Source organism: Homarus americanus, unplaced genomic scaffold (assembly GCF_018991925.1).
Source record: "Homarus americanus isolate GMGI-L3 unplaced genomic scaffold, GMGI_Hamer_2.0 scaffold6317, whole genome shotgun sequence".
NCBI classification, from domain to species: Eukaryota; Metazoa; Arthropoda; class Malacostraca; order Decapoda; family Nephropidae; genus Homarus; species Homarus americanus.
This window is the reverse complement of record NW_024730668.1, coordinates 19,924,180-19,940,504: the sequence shown is the minus strand read 5'-3', so window position 1 is coordinate 19,940,504 and position 16,325 is coordinate 19,924,180. Positions and strand designations below refer to the sequence as shown.

At 37.8% G+C, this 16,325-nt stretch overlaps 1 protein-coding gene across 5 annotated transcripts in view; it reads left to right on the top strand.

The window, feature by feature from the left end:
• The window catches only part of LOC121867284 (brain-specific serine protease 4-like), a 120,305-nt gene that overhangs the window by 65,434 nt on the left and 38,546 nt on the right, over window positions 1–16,325 (top strand). For 4 of the 5 annotated variants that reach the window (XM_042367177.1, XM_042367174.1, XM_042367176.1 and 1 more), the window contains exons 1-2: window positions 5,962–6,045; window positions 14,332–14,395. The exons of the other annotated variant lie outside the window; for it this stretch is intronic. The gene's annotated coding sequence lies outside the window, so the exon portion shown is untranslated. Of the gene's footprint in view, window positions 1–5,961; window positions 6,046–14,331; window positions 14,396–16,325 lie in introns of those variants that run through there. 5 annotated transcript variants of the gene reach the window in all.

Sequence of the window (16,325 nt, the reverse complement as noted above, 5' to 3'; positions counted from 1 at the left end):
AGTATCGTAGTTTATTATTTTTTTAAAGTGAAAGTATCGTAGTTTATTATTTTTTTAAAGTGAAAGTATCGTAGTTTATTATTTATGTAAGTGAATGTATCGTAGTTTATTATATATTTTTTAAGTATAGGTATCATAGTTTATTATTGTTTTGTAAGTGAAGGTATCGTAGTTTATTATTTTTTTAAAGTGAAAGTATCGTAGTTTATTATTATTTTAAAGTGAATGTATCGTAGTTTATTATATATTTTTTAAGTATAGGTATCATAGTTTATTATTGTTTTGTAAGTGAAGGTATCGTAGTTTATTATTTTTTTAAAGTGAAAGTATCGTAGTTTATTATATTTTTAAAGTGAAAGTATCGTAGTTTATTATATTTTTAAAGTGAAAGTATCGTAGTTTATTATTATTTTAAAGTGAATGTATCGTAGTTTATTATATATTTTTTAAGTATAGGTATCATAGTTTATTATTGTTTTTTAAGTGAAGGTATCGTAGTTTATTATATATATATATTTCTTTAAGTATAGGTATCATAGTTTATTATTGTTTTGTAAGTGAAGGTATCGTAGTTTATTATTTTTTGTAAGTGAAAGTATTGTAGCTTATTATTTTTTTATTTAAGGTATCGTAGTTTTGGATCTGGGTAAATGTCGAGGATTCTTTGTTTGAAAAAAAAGGGAACAGGAAGTAATACAGTGTTATCACGTTTCCTCCTGCAACACTTCCACAGTCACTCACTTTCTGCTGCCACACTTCCTCAGTCACTCACTCACTTCCTGCTGCAACACTCAGTTACTCACTTCTTGCTGCAACACTTCCTCAGTCACTCACTCACTACCTGCTGCAACAGTCAGTTACTCACTTCTTGCTGCAACACTCAGTCATTCATTCACTTCCTGCTGCAATCCTCAGTCACTCCCGCCTGGAACACTCAGTCACTCATTCACTTAAGAACATAAGAACATAAGAAAATAAGGAGTCTGCAATAGGCCGGTTGGCCTGTGCATGGCAGCTGCTGTCGAGAGTTACTCCCACTCTCTATCATCCATGAATCTATCCAGCCTCCTTTTAAAACTTTCCAGTGTCCCAGCACTTACTACAAAGTTGCTAAGCTTGTTCCACTTGTCTACCACCCTATTTGTGAACCAGTTTCTTCCTATCTCCCTCCTAAACCTAAACTTAAATCCGTTGCTACGAGTCCTATCCTGCTCTGATATTATAAGAACTTTATCTATATCCCCTTTATTGATTCCTTTCACCCACTTTAATACTTCTTTCATATCTCCCCGCACTCTTCGTCTTTCTAGGGCATGCAAGTTTAATTTCTTTAATCTGTCTTGATATGGAAGGTTTCTAAGTCCCGGAATCATTTTCGTCTTTCTTCGCTGCACCGACTCCAGTGAATTGATATCCATTCTATAATAAGGGCACCAGAACTGAACAGCATAATCGAGGTGCGGCCTGACTAGCGCAAGATATAATTGCAATATGACCTCCCCACTCTTATTACTTACACTTCTAGATATAAAACCTAATACTCTCCCTTATTTCAAACATTAACGCACTGTTTTCTAGGCCGAAGGTCCGGGCTTACAAGTACCTCTAAGTCTCTTTCACAAGTCTACTTCTCTAGGTTGATGTTGTTAAGGCTGTATACATTGACAGTATTTGTTCTTCCAGTATTAAGTACGCTGCACTTGCTGGTGTTGAATTTTATTTGCCATCCTTTCTGACCACTCCTGCAGTTTATTTAAATCCTCCTGTAGTGCATTTGCATCCTGCCCTGAATTAATCTGCCGCCCTATTTTGGTGTCATCCGCAACTTGCTTATGTCACTGCTGATCCCAGTATCTAGATCGTTTATGTAGATTATAAACAAGAGTGGGCCCAGTACTGACCCCTGGGAAACCTCACTAGTTACACAGCCTCACTCAGATATAACACCATCTACGCTGACCCTCTGTGTTCTATCGGTGAGCCATGATTTTATCCAGTTTAAAACTTTCCCCTCGATACCATGAGCCTTAACTTTACTCAGAAGCCTCTGATGCGGTACTCTGTCAAATGCTTTGCTAAAGTCTAAGTAAATAACATTTTCGTCATTATCTACTACCTTTTAGACTTTCCTAAAAAACGTCAGCAGATTTGTTAGACAAGATTTTCCCTTTGTAAATCCACGTTGAGGGTCGTAGATTAATTTGTTTTTCTCTAAATGCGCTTGGATGCTATTTGCTATAATTGATTCAAGAAATTTTCCTATTACTGACGTCAAACTAATCGGCCAGTAATTTGCCTGTTTCCACAAGTCTGGCACAACTCCCATGTCTAATGATTTTATAAATAAATTTACGAGGGGTCCGCTAATCTGTTCCTTACACTCTTTCAAAACTTGAGGGAAAATTTCATCCGGCCCTGGGGATTTTGTCTTCTTTAATTTATTTATCTTCTTAAGAACATCCTCTTTTCTGATAGTAATATCCTTTAGTTTCTCTTCTTCATTTCCCCTAAATGTCAGTTCCACCTCTGGCGTTTTCTCTTGAATTTCTTATGTGAAAACTGATAAGAAGTAGCTGTTTAATGCTTTGCTTATTTCCTAACTATCATCGATCACTTCCCCTCTCTCTGACTTTAAAGGTCCCACTTTGTCCTTGACCTTTGTCCTATGTACCTGGAAAAATCTCTTGGGGTTTGCCTTGGATTCTCTTGCTATCCTGATTTCGTAGTCCCTCTTTGCCTTCCTTACATTTCTCTTAACATTCCTAGATAGTTCATTATACCTATCTCTGAGATGCTCCTCCCCTCCCTTTAATTTCTTATAAATTCCTTTCTTTATTCCTATGTCATGTTTAAGTGTTTTTGTCATCCACCTTGTCTCATTCTTATTTGACCTAATTTTTCTGTATGGTATATTTAGTTATTGTGCTTTACATAGTATACTAGTGAATTTATTATAGTCATGATCAAATGTTGTGTCGCCGGTGACCTCACCCATTCCTACCGGAGACCGACCTGACCGTTCCCAGGTGACCTCACCTAGGTACCTTCTTAACCCATCATAATCTGCCAATAGAAAGTCTGGGACTCTGACCATATTGTCATTATTTTTCGTTTCCAAATTTAGGGTAAACCTGATTTCTCTGTGATCACTGTTGCCTAGTTCTTCCCCTATTGTGATATCTCTGATAATATTTTCTTTATTTGTTAATACTAGGTCTAATATATTGTCACCTCTAGTAGTTTCTGTAATTAGTTGTTATAAAAAAATTGTCCAGTACTGCGTCTAGGAAGTCTTCAGATTCATAGTCACCTACAATGTTGTCCCAGTCAATATTTCTTAAGTTGAAATCCCCCATAATGCACAGGTTGTTGTATCTTGCTGCCCCTACTCATTTCCTGCCATATGGGCTGAGCTGCTTCTTTCCCAAGACTTTGGGGCCAGTAAATCACTCCCATTAGAAAATAAGACTGGGGAAAACTGCAGCGGGCCTATTGGCCCATACTAGGCAGTCCCATTTACACCCAACCCCTATTGCTCATATAAGCATCCAACCTATGTTTGAAGCTATCCAGCGTATTCGAGTTAATGATGATATTTGGTAACTTGTTCCATTCATCCACCATTGTTACGAGTTCGCTCCTGGTTGGATAGTTTGAGTACCTTTGAAATGTCCCCATTGCTTAGCCCTGACTTTCATTTATACACCTCTATCATGTCGCCCCTCACTCTACGTCTCTCGAGGGAGTGCAAATTAAAATGCTTTAACCTGTCTCTGTACTCAAGGTTCCTAATGCCCGGGATTAGTCTTGTCATTCTCCTCTGGATTCTTTCCAAAGATTCTATATCCATTCTGTAATACCGTGACCAGAACTGAACTGCTTAATCCAGGTGAGGTCTCACAAGCGCAAGATATAATCTTAAGATGACCTCGCTAGTCTTGTAACTAACACTCCTTTGTATGAACCCAAGTACTTTATTAGCCTCGTTACGAGCAAAACAACACATTGTTTACTTGGCTAATAGATTCCTACTTATCATTACTCCTAAATATCTCTTGCAGTCGGATTTCTCAATGGCATCGTTGTTCATCTGGTAACTGGTTTCCCTGTTTACATCTCCTATACTGAGTACTTTACATTTGTCCACATTGAATTTCATCTGCCATTTTTCAGACCATTCGAAATTTTTTTTTTATCTTCCTGTAGTTTTGCTGAGTCCTCGTCAGATTTAATTACACGTCCTATTTTAGTGTCATCAGCAAATTTACTTATGTTGCTGTCTATGCCGATATCTATGTCGTTTATGTATATAATAAATAATAATGGTCCAAGTACTGAGCCTTGGGGAACTCCACTAGTGACGTTGCTCCAATGGGATTTAGTGCCGTTAATGCTCACTCCCTGTTTCCTGTCCTGTAACCACGCCCTAATCCTTTTTAGAATATTACCTTTAATGCCATGTGCTTCTACCTTTCTTATTAGTCTTTCGTGGGGGACTGCCGAAGGCTTTGCTAAAGTCGAGATATACCACATCATAATTGTACCCCTCGTCCACCGATTCGAAAACTGATGAAAAGAATGTTAATAGATAAGTTAGACATGAACGCCCGCTTGTGAAGCCATGCTGGGAATCATTGATCAATTTCTGCTTCTCCAGGTGGTTTCGAATAGAGTTTGAAATGATTGCTTCCAGTAATTTACCTACAATTGATGTTAGACTGATTGGACGGTAGTTAGAGGATAGTGATCTATTCCCCTTCTTGAAAATCGGTATTACATTCGCTATCCTCCAGGATTCTGGTACTACACCTGTTTTTAAGGACATGTTAAACAACTTTGCTAAGGGGATACTAAGCTCTTCCTTACATTCATTTAATACTCTGGCAAATATCTCATCGGGACCTGGTGACTTATTAGGCTTTAGTTTGTCTATTTGCTTACCAACATCGTTACTAGTCACTATTATCTCGCTTAATTAGTTTTTCTCTTCCTTCCGCAATTTCTACCCATACAGACTCGGTTCCTATTTCACCTTTTATTGTATTATTAATACAACATTTTAATATATTCCTCACGAAGAGTGCGACCCCTCCCCCCTTCCTACCTTCCCTGTCCTTGTGAAAAAGGTTGTACCCGTCTATGTGGTACTCTGATAAAAAGTTCTTGCTCGCCAGATTCATCCAAGTTTCGGTGATTGCTATGACGTCTACTTTCTCGGTACATACAACCGCTCTCAGCAAGTCTATTTTATTTCTAACGCTCCTACTGTTTGTATAGTATACATTTAAACCTACCCTTCCCTGGTCCTGTTTTACCCCTTGTCCTGAGTGACCAATTTTACTTCCCAGGACCTGCTTGTTTTTTGACTCCCACTTACTCTGCAACATTGTTGCTTACTTCTTGCTGCAACACCCAGTCACTCATTCACTTTATGCAACACTCCCACAGTCACCCATCTTTTGCAACACTCACCCACCTCTTGCAATACTCAGTCACCCATATCTTGCAACACTCCCACAGTCACCCATCTTTTGCAACACTCACCCACCTCTTGCAATACTCAGTCACCCATATCTTGCAACACTCCCACAGTCACCCATCTCTTGCAACACTCACACAGTCACCCATCCCTTGCAACACTCACCCACCTCTTGTAATATTCACAGTCACCCACCTCTTGCAACACTCCCACAGTCACCCACCTCTAGCAACACTCACCCACCTCTTGCAACACTCCGTCACCCAACTTAATCCTTGAGCTTATCAGTCCTAAGTAAGGCGAATCAGGTCCAGCACTGAGTTTTTGTTGTGAGTACCTCGAGAACTCCCCCAGCAGGCAGCAGCGCCACGCCCTGAGCCACTGCATTAGGTTGTTTGGTGAGCCGAAGGTCATTTCTGTGTGGGGTGTGATCTGGCTTCGCTGATCCACGAGTACCCTGAATTTAGTTGGCTCTTGGACGCTAGTGTGAGCGGTGTTGTCCGTGGCTGCCAGCCCTTGTGTGGATATTCCTGGAAAACTGTTCTTATTGTAGCTTCCCTGTACAAGTGAGTATTATGCTCCCTGTACTGCTCCCTGTGTTACTGCTCCCTGTGTTACTGCTCCCTGTGTTACTGCTCCCTGTGTTACTGCTCCCTGTGTTACTACTCCCTTTATTACTGCTCCCTGTGTTTCATATATGTTTGGGATTATTATTTGTGGATTATCCGAAAATTCGCTCCTCTACCTATCTTATTTCACCGGAAGATGAACCACCCTAACGCTCGCCTAATCTAACCCAACCCCATGTAGCGTAAAGGTGTGCAACGTTTGTTTCAGTGAGACCGTGTGAATCTTGCAGGTGACCAAATCCAAGATGCAATTACACACAGACTTTATAATGATCATGGCTGGATGAGATCTCTTTACTGCCCCAGTTTAAAGGAATATAAATTTCCTCCCTGAAAGTCAAAAACGTTTTCTATTTTTTTTTTCTTCTTTCAAAAATTAATCGTCTTTCCTTCAACCCCGAGTCAATTATTTGAAATTTGAATCTTGTACTTTAGTCTAATTCCTCATGAATTGTTATTATTATTATTATTATTATTATTATTATTATTATTATTATTTAGGATTTCTTAAGAGTTTTATGGAGTCAAATGTCAATAATTCCCACAATTTATACTTTACTTCAAGCTTGTATTTACCAAAGGGGAGACATGTACCATCCTGTATATATTGGTTCACCTGAAGATTAGACACCTCACCTTATTTCACCTGATAATTAAACACCTTTTACGGTAATCTGACCTAAACCTCCAAGTAGCGTTAGAGTTTTGTAATCATCAGGTGAAATAAACTGATGTGCTTATTCTTCACGTGATTCCGAATAATGTTGATGTGTGAATCGCAGAAACCCGACCAAGGTTCTGTAATGGCCTCTAACGAACCTCGCAATAGTAGCCAGACATAAGCATTCCACAGCTTTGCCATATCTCACAAAATGCACCTGCTACTGTACCAGGTATAATTGCAAGCGACTGTACATGTTTGCCTATCGGTATAAAATTTTACCTGGTTGTATCCACTTATTGTCCCTCGCCGTTTTTGTGTTCATTCGTTTGCATTATGTCTGTCAGTCCGTCCCTTTGTTGTGAAAACGAGAACTTAAAATACTATCACTGGATTTTAAACTTATTATACGTATTATCACAACAATATACGAGTTCGATAATTGGGCGTCTGGGACTTTGTTGTGGGGTGGTGAGTGATAATTCATGTTTTGCTTCTTACGACCATCACCTCTCTCTCTCTCTCCATCATAACCTTAGAATAAAATATTTCATCTATTTCATCAAAAACTTTAACCTTTTAATCATCACTGGTTGTTTGTTTTTTTATTAAAGGCGTATTTAATATGACTGAAAGTTTATCAAAAGTGGCATAAATGGATCAGCTGAAAATTAGGCTCCCTAGCTTATTTCACATGAGTATTAAATAGTCTAAATAATTTAATATAATCTAACTTAAATCCCCCAGGTAACGTTTAGTGTATTAGATATAATCATTATTTAATCATGGGGTGCCTAAACTTCATATGATCCGCTTAAGTTTTTTCTGATTCAGTAACCAAAGTCTTTGAGTATAAGTGCAGTATCATTTTACATATTATTTTTCTTTCTATTGTAGCTCCTATTGTTTTATTATGTGCTACTGTCTATTAATAACATAAGATTTTATACACGTACACCAGTTATCTTAATATACAAGACGCCAAATAGTGTTAAGTCATTAGGAAACGTGTCCGCCTGCGCTCATTAAGCTAACATCGCTAAACCGCTAACCTCTGACTTGACAAAAATTAGCGGACACGTCACAAAAACTCGATTTTGGTTTTTACTAGATCAAGAATATTATTTATCTGTCACTCGACCTTGTGATTTGTAGTCTCTTGATACCCGGAAATCCACTTTAAACTCCTCACTTTAAAAAAACATACACAGTACTAGAGTTGTTAAAGACTACTGGTTCATTCCAAGGTCAACTCAAGCCTAGTCCACCCAGCTGTGATTGGTTGGTTGCCTAGTTCATGGATCTAAATATTCGATGTTTTTTTTTGGGGGGGGGGGTTGGTTTATGGGTTTAACTTGTTTTAATGCCATGTGTTGTTGTTTTGTTTTATATTTAAGTGTTTCACCATTCAGAAAAGAATATTTTGTAGATTCAATATTGTTGTTTTTACACTGGACTCACTCTCTCTCTCTCTCTCTCTCTCTCTCCAAGGCTAAAAGAAAGAAAGTCATATCTTTATAGTTGTCTCAGATATTAACTTCCATTATTTTATGTTTAATTAATACTAAACTCGCCGTACACTATTGGCTCCTTACGTGGTGGTGGTGGTGTTGGTGGTGGTGCTCTATGCTCTGTTAGCGAGACCAGACCGGGGGATACATACCTCCTATATCACCAACTATTAACAAAACAAACATACAAAGGTTTTGTTTTTTTAGTTGTCCTTAAAAAAAATTATCCTTTTTTTTTATAAATATAATAGTAACTTTTCCTTGATATGTACATTAATCAATTTTGTTCTCTTAAGTACAAATAAACAGTTCAATTGTTTATGTTTTAAAGATTAAATCCATGGATCAAACTTATCTAGCTAACTTCAGATCAATTGAAATATATCTTGGAGTCGTTAGGTTAGGTTAATTTAATTTCGTTATGTTGTGAAATAAGCTGGGGAAAATCTTCAGGTGAAATAAGCTGGGGTAAATCTTTAAATGAAATAAGCTGGGGGCGTGAAATCTCCAAAGGATCCGACTGTAAGTAACACACACACACACAGAACATCCGTTAATCTAACTTAAACGACCTTTTGTATTCAATTAAATATCAATGTCACCAAACAATAGAGAAATGATAGTATCTGTCCATTGATGTTATTGAAGGAAACATGGCAATTATCGACACTAGTGGTAGATACAAGTTTTACTGTGTTTTATGGTGTTTGTTTTCTTTGTGTGTATAAAAGTGAATGTTGAGCAACTTAAGTAAGGTCATCAAGTAACTTATACGACGTGACAGTTATATTTATAAGTAGGAAGTGATGTTTGAGATGTAAGTAGTAGTAACTGTGCTTCAAGGAATATCAGTTAAGTTAAAGATTTCTAAACTATCTTAAAATAATCTGCCCCCCCCCCCACCACCACACACACAGGTAACGTCAGGGTGATTAATCTTAGGGTAAAAATAAACGAGGCTAATCTTCAGGTGCTCCTATTTTTCCTAATTCGCGTTACTGGCTGGAGAAAGTTGGTACAATGGCTGGGTGGAGTCAGTAACCAGCATAGTTTTATCTCTGTGTCTTCTCATATTGGTAATGCTCTTAATAAAAGTTCTCAGTGTACTTTATTTCCTTATGAGTTATTATTTAAAGACGGTTTGTGTGTTAGTAAAGTGCTCAATATATTTAGTTTTCTTACAAGTTACTTAAAGACGCTTTGTGAAGTTAGTGACAGAATAGTCCCATAGACAGGGGAGTAAGCGTTATGTTATTACTGTCTCAACAACTAAGGTGTTTAAGCGCGTAATGACGTTAATATCATTTACACTATTCCATCAACAATTAAAAAAAAATATGAAAAATAGAACTGTGAAGTGACCTGGATTGACCTGACTCGGGTCAACTGGGTAATATCAACAAAGATTATGACCACGGGAGGGTAGGGGTGGTAACATCGCCGATAAGACTGACCTGACCTGACCTGACCATTATACCCTGTGGGAGGGTAGGGGTGGTAACATCGTCGATAAGACTGACCTGCGGGAGGGTAGGAGGTGGTAACATCGCTGATAAGACCGACCTGACCTGACCTGACCATTATACCCTGTGGGAGGGTAGGGGTGGTAACATCGCTGATAAGACTGACCTGCGGGAGGGTAGGAGGTGGTAACATCGCCGATAAGACCGACCTGACCTGACCTGACCATTGCCTGTGGGAGGGTAGGGGAGGTAACATCGCCGATAAGACTGACCTGCGGGAGGGTAGGAGGTGGTAACATCGCCGATAAGACCGACCTGACCATTATGACCCTGTGGGAGGGTAGGGGTGGTAACATCGCCGATAAGACCTGACCTGCAGGAGGGTAGGTGGTGGTAACATCGCCGATAAGACTGACCTGACCATTATGACCTGCAGAAGGTAGGGGTGGTAACATCGCCAATAAGACTGACCTGCAGGAGGGTAGGGGTGGTAACATCGCTAAGACTGACCTGACCATTATGACCTGGAGGGTAGGGGTGGTAACATCGCCGATAAGACTGACCTGCAGGAGGGTAGGGGTGGTAACATCTCGGATAAGACTGACCTGCAGGAGGGTAGGGGTGGTAACATCTCGGATAAGACTGACCTGCAGGAGGGTAGGGGTGGTAACATCTCGGATAAGACTGACCTGACCATTATAACCTGCGAGAGAGGCTGTAGTGGGAAAACAGGTGTAACAAGTGAAGGTGACGCAGGTGTATATTTTTACCTCCCAGTAATTGGTCACAATAACCCCAAATTCCCTCCTAGGCCCCCCATCTAACCCCCTAACCTAACCTCACCTCACCTCATCCCCCCAAATAGTGTTAGGATGAAATTAAGTTGGAGTGGAATTCTTCAGGGGATCCGTCCAGAAACCTAATCTAATCTGACCTAACCTAATCTGATCTAACCTAACCCAACCTAAACCATAAATATAGGTAATATAATCCATAAACTTAAGACAGCGTTCTTCAATCCCAAACCACTGTATTTGAATCAATATTATTCACTTACACAGATAAATAAATATTATAAACATTATTAATTTAGTTACAAATCATTTATACAAATGGAACTTTCAAATATCACATCCATGTCGAAATCGTTTATATTTGAAATTAATGAGGCTATATTGTAAAACACGAGACAAGAAGATACTGTAGTGGGTACTCTCCCCTACAACTGACAAGCAAACGCTACAATACATAGGTACAGTAAACGGCAAAACGAAATGAGACAGACGAAGAAAAAATAAACAGCGTTGATGTAACAATTACTCAAAAAACAATGTAATAGTTATGTGGCCAGTATTACCTGAACATTAACACTGAAAGACATTGCTCTTATAATTTCAAATAGATTTTTATCTCTAATTTTGTTATATTTACGATGGTTCATGATTATGCCTCATATGTGTTGATTATACGTATAGCAAAGACTTAAAAAGAGCGACGCACTGACTCGAATATTTTGTCATTTAAAAGTCTTCGAAATATATCACAAGGAACTTATACGTCTACATACCTTACCGTCATAATACACACAAGTCGTCAGTGTTTTTATGATGATATGAATACACTTAGTGGAATATATGACCAAAGATAACGAACAGGAAAACAAGACAAGAAAAAGGTTGAATATTTACCCCTAAAAAGATTTCATAGTGTTAGTTCATAGTCTGCAGTACAATAATTACTACTTATAACTTGAAAGATTATTTTAGCTGATTATAAACATTAAGATTTTATATTTATACAGCAGCTTTTTTACATACAAAAAAATCTACTCCGTAATATCGAATAAAAATATACTAAAGTCTTGGCTTAACATACAAACAGCCATAGACGCGTTACAGATTACACTGATAATGAAAGTGAAAGTGGCTTTCCTTAGGCATGACAACCCTTCAGGGGTAGTGTGGATATGGCGCACTATACTAAACTATCGGTACCCATGGAGATGGTACGGCAAAACACTGTACTCGACCGCCTACACTTCCCTAACTGTAGAATTGGGTACCGTATACAGGAATTGGTTTGGTTAAGTAAGGTTACCGTTAGGGTGTTTAATCATCAGGTGAAATAAGCTAGGGTGTCAAATCTTCGCGTGACGCCTAAAAGCATCACCACTTCCCTCGTCAGCAGTACATACTGTATACTCTAGGTTTATGAAACACACTTGAATCCATTTACACATACAACTACACCTAGACCAACACCTACACTTATGTCTAGACCACAGCTTTCTTTTTTTGTCAAACTTTCTCTTATAAAAATAGGCCTTAGCTGGAATCTTCGCGTACCTCACTTTCTGTCAACTTTCACACACACACACACACACACACACACACACACACACATACATACATACATACATACATACACACATCTATTTGTCTTTTCTCCTTATAACTTTCATATTTTAAGTCATGTTCATTTAGGTTAGGTTAAATTTATGGAAGCTGAGTAAACTAATTATTACAATATGATTTACAACAAAGTCAATGATTCGTTTTCTAACATGATATTTTTCAGAACTAACAATGGTACTAATAAGTCATTGGCGCTGTGGTAAAACTAAGAGCACCATCATAATCTTTATCCATACGAGCATCAATAGAGTTCGGTCAGTCTGTTGAGGCGCCAAAGATTTATATAAAAATGTGTTCGAATCTGTAGCCTACGCGCATAATTACAGGACTTCCGTTAACAGCAGAAGGTTGGTGTGATCAACAAATGAGGTGAAGTACTCACACATGGAGATGAAGCAAAGAAGCAAAGTTCATGGTCAAGTTTAAGGGCGACACACACACACACACACACACACACACACACACACACACACACACACACACACACAGTACCGGCAACCCTCTTCACATCGTCACAAATTTAGAAAATTTGTCAGATTATAAAATACAGAAATTCATTAAAATAATTGGTCTTCGTAAATAAATGCCTTGATAAACATGTAAGAGTTTTAAGTGACTGTCGGGTTTAAACAATGAATGGTGGGGGGTAGTAACGGGGTTGTGTTGGCAAGTTCCCTCTTGGATACGATTTACGCTTCAGTGGATCCCTCGCGCTTTCACTTTGGTTCCTAGATTTCTGTACACAAATGACCCTTTTTTATATATATTTGTTTTTACTATAGAGTATAGACAATTAATATAAAAACTAAGTGATAGTACTGCAATAGATATAGTGGCTAGTACGTAAAGAAAACCGGGGAAATATATTTAATTAAGTGCAGAAGTATTAAAAAAAACTCTTAAAACACAAGTTGGTATCACACCCCGACAAAGGTGAAAGCGAGGAGAAACACAGTGGAGAGGGAGAGGTGGGTGGGTTGGGGGTGCTGGAGGATGAGGGAGAGGGGGTGGAGGATGAGGGAAGGGATTAACTATTCTTTATCTAATCCAACGTGACCTTACCTAGTAGACAGTTTATAGAAAATGGTGAATTTACGAATATGATTTTAAAGGTGGAATTTAGTTTACTGTATATAGTTGTCCTTTATAGCAGGCAAATAATGTACTTGTACTGATATATATTGTGTAAGTAAATAATCTGATTCTTTAGATTTTCAATATTTCTACCAATGAATTTACGTCTTTATGTTTGTGGGACTTTTGGATTGTTTTTAGTTTGTGTGTGTGATTGCGTGTATGTATGCTTGAGTGTGTAAACGTGAATGGATGTATATTTGTGTATGGATTTGTTTTCGATATGCAAGCTCGTATATGCAAGGATGTATAGATTTATGTTGGCCTGTGATATATGTATAATTTGGAAGAGTGAAAATTAATAAGGATTGAGAACCAAGGAAATATTCAACAGATACAAAGAGACATCTGTACGAAGTCGTCAGTCTTTTGTTTCTTGTGGATAAATATTGTTGTTGAAACAAGTCTCTTAAACTGAAGCGATGAGGTAATTGTTAAAAGATTTCTACATACATACATACATACATACATACATACATACATACATAAAGAATTGCGCACTGGAAAATCTTAGTTGTTGAAGCGTAATTGAGTGTACTGTAATACATTATAACCCAAATCTCAAACTTGCCAATTGTTGATGACTTAAAAGTATGTATTTATAGTAACCCAAAGTATGCGCTTCAAGTACAGTCGGAAACCATAATCTCTAGCCCACCTGGGTCGGTGCTGGAGGTTAGTACAGCGTCCTTTCTGGACGGGGGCCCACTAACTATCACGAATGACTGTGTGTTCATGCGTATGTTGCCTCGTGATAGTTAGAGTGGACCCCGTCCAGAAAGGACACTGTACTAACCTCCAGCACTGACCCAGGTGGGCTAGAGATTATGGTTTCCGAGTGTACCTTATTATAATGCAAAGGAAATATATCTTTAATGTGTAGTGTGTAAACCCTTCTCCACTAAACGTCTTATCTCAAATTCATTAGAAAAATATTAAGATCAGCTGTTTGATTTATATATTCATTGATATTTTAATTTAGTAATATAACCTTTTTAATTGTTTTTATTCATTTCTAACTCATTTTTCTTCTTTTCCAGGTAAAATATCGACTTGAAAACTTGTACCTGAGAAAGCTGCATATTTTTTTAGTCCCAGTACCTAGTAAGTTGTCAAATGTTGTACTTTTCATTTTATTGGGAGTGGTTATAACACCGTCGATGGTTTAGTGATCCGTTGATGCTTGAAGCGTCAGCATCGTCAGTAACGGCGCCAACATTTGAAGTATAAGAGGTTGATGCTTTAGTTTGGGGGGTAGAATCATGTTGTGGGAATTTCGTAAGGGAATAATATCAGGTTCATGTGGAAGTCAAGCCATTATAAAAATCTGCTTTATTAATCGTACACAAGAAAGATCAAAAAACAATATTTATCTTTTGAAATATAAGCTCTCAACGACAAAGAAGAATGACTTGACTGCCCCTAATGTCGTTGTTGTCACTACCTGAGTTACCAAGGTTTATAACAATAGCTGCGGTAGTTGTCCTTAATAGTTAAACATATAAGCCAAGTTCATGTACTAAACAACAACCATTAAACAATAGGGAAGACTGGCATCTTTATACTGATCTTATACGTCCGGTAAGTTTCACAGCATGATGAGGGATTTCGTATGTTCGTATTATGCTGCAAACATAAATTAACTAATCCCAATATAATCTCAAATTAAATTATATGCATAGGTTATCCATCAGAGAGAATACTTTCTATACGACAACTGTAAACAAAGGTAGGAACAATAGTCTATTCCAATGTCAAAAGTTACGAAAGACTATTGTTTAAAGTTTATGCTGGAAAAAAAAATGTGTCAGGAACTTCATTGTTAGTGAATTTTCTTCCAAGAAAACGTTTATGGTTTGGTGAAATAAAGCTTCAACACATATTGTGGCAAATGAGAGAACAGTTCTTATTTCTCATGTAATATTTGTTTATCATACTGTTCCGTCATTCCGGAACAAAAGTGAGAGGTCATTTTTATGTCAATGATGTAAACTGTTTTAAAGTGAAGCTCTTACAGGAGAATATTGTGAGGTTAGATAAGCAACTCTCTCTCTCTCTCTCTCTCTCTCTCTCTCTCTCTCTCTCTCTCTCTCTCTCTCTCTCTCTCTCTCCATGTACCACCGTGCGTGATAGAATTCCGGTACTTGGCGCCACCTGTCGCTAACACACACACCTCTTGATGAGTCGTCGCCTAGTCATCGGTAGAGATAGTGGCTGTGAGATTATACAGGGGTAAGTTAAAAGAGAAGAGAAGGAAAAGATTTATATTTCTCGATATTTATTTGTTGATGACTTAAACTATAATACTTATTTAAACATGTGAATTATTGAAGCGTGTCTCAGCAAATCCTAATCTACCATTCGTGTCTCAGCAAAACCCAATCGACCATACGTGTCTCAGAAAATCCCAGTCGACCATACGTGTCTCAGCAAATCCAATCGACCATATGTGTCTCAGCAAATCCTAATCGACCATAACTAAATGATGACGAAAAATACTGATTATTGGAACCTCAGAGATATTGTGTACCCCAGACCAAATTTAGTTGAGATCCATTGTTATTTGTTGATCAACTTTAGAGTTGGATACACACCTAACATTGTACTGTATGTTTTTGTACGTGTCTCCCCTAAAGTTTCCACCTTTAAACTATTTACATACTCTCCTCAGTTTGGCATGACGTTTCCTGATCAACTGTTTTCTTTTCTTTTTAAGCTGGACATCCAATGTTTATTTTTTTAAGCTGACAAACATTGATTTTTTTAAGCTAGACATCAACATTTATTTATTTCCTTAAGCTGGACATCAAACATTTGTATATTTTCTTAATCTGGACATCAAACTTTATTTTTTTTATGCTGGACATCAAACAGATATTAGTTAGCTTGAGTCTGTTGGGGAGAGAACACGTCTTGATCTGACTAGTTACCCACCTACACTTTATATCTCACTCTCTTTATATAAGTAAGCATGATACTGTTTATAATATACAGATTAAACACTATCCTACCGAGGCTTAAAATTTGATGTTGA